We start from the raw sequence: 1,614 nt of genomic DNA, 5'->3' as shown, positions 1-1,614 counted from the left end.
CTCCTAACAACTTTGGGATTACGCACAATCATCACAGCACAATTATGACAAATTATTACATTTATTATGCATTAGAAGTGTGAAGTGAATGTGAATAAGAAGATCTAATTTTAATTACGATAAAGTATTTTACTGGGCTTCAGCGTTCGATTTACCCAGTATCGCATCGCAAAATGTGACATGTTTTACGCTAATTGCGAAGCACTTCCACAATTGCATCACAGATAAATGCAACGCAATTATTTGCCTAGAATTAACCACCCAGTCTTCAGCAAGGCCTGGCTGTAAAAACTAAGAGGCTTGGTGCACAAAACATTTAAAAGAGGTTAAATCACAGCATTACAACTAATATAAAACAAGAAAATTTTTTGTGACATGAAACTTTTGTGACATGAAACTTTCGCGAATTGACAAGGGCACATATGAAAAAATTTGTAGATTATCACTCTTGTGCACATTAAGTATTTGGAAATATTGATGCGGTTATAAAAAAAACCTGTGACCCTCATCACATTTTTTTTAAAGGAGTATTATTCTAATAATTCTTTCTATGTGCCCTAACACCTGAATTTATTCATGAGATGAACACCATACTATAGATCATCTATGATGATAATATCGTATCATGAGTTCTAGGCTAGAAAAGCCCAGGCATAAATCTGCCTATCTGCTAGGGATTAGCTGGCCAGACACAGCTAATAATTACATGATAATTACAATCCTCATTAACATACGATATTAAAAAATTCTGTATGGTACAGTATTTGTGAAATTTTTTTGCACATGAAAGTTTAGTTGGTTTTACAGTATTAAACACTTTGATTGTCTTAAATATGATTTTATTAAGGATGTGTTGAGGACTATTAATAAGAGTATCGACCTATAATTCAATATATATATAGAAGCTAAACAGATTGGGTTTTACGAATAATAAAGTAACAATGTAGTGCTTAGATCCACACAGCAATCCTAAACATTGTTATGTTACATGGATATTATTTCATCAGTAGCTAAGGCGAGACTTCTTTTATACCTTGTTTCGCATACTGTACTTATTCTTCTAAAGATCATCGGAGGAGGGCAGATTAAAAATAAAGATAAAATTTTGTTTTTTTATTCAGCAAAGAGTCTGCCTAAAACATCCAGACGGAGGAAAAAATAAATATACAATTTTATTGGTGAATGTAAAGTAGGATGGTTAAATATTCAAAATTTATATAAATATGTATATCTTTGGAGATTTCAAGGCGGTGGAGGGCAAAATAAAATTTTAAAAAACTAATTTTTTACTGCAATTTCCTTTTTTTGTGGTGGTGGGTGCGCTAATTGCTCAAAAATAAAATTTTATTTTTATTTTAAAATAAAAATAAAAATAAAATTTTATTTTTATTTTAAAAATATCAATATTTGCAGTAGGCGGGTTCGAAAAACAAGGTATAAAAAAGTCTCGCCCGAACATTTGGTTTTTAGAATCTATTAACTTACTGATTTTGACAATCTTGAGCTTTTGAAACCTCTTAGTACTTTTTGATCCAGTTCAGATGAAGTCAGGAAACAAAGTTGTTCAGGATAGATTTAAATGTTGTTAAACAAGTTTCAAGGCTTGAAAATACT

This window comes from Anneissia japonica, unplaced genomic scaffold (assembly GCF_011630105.1).
Source record: "Anneissia japonica isolate Jap-2015-1 unplaced genomic scaffold, ASM1163010v1 scaffold284923_len121384_cov96, whole genome shotgun sequence".
NCBI classification, from domain to species: domain Eukaryota; kingdom Metazoa; phylum Echinodermata; class Crinoidea; order Comatulida; family Comatulidae; genus Anneissia; species Anneissia japonica.
Note: the sequence above shows the minus strand (reverse complement) of the source record.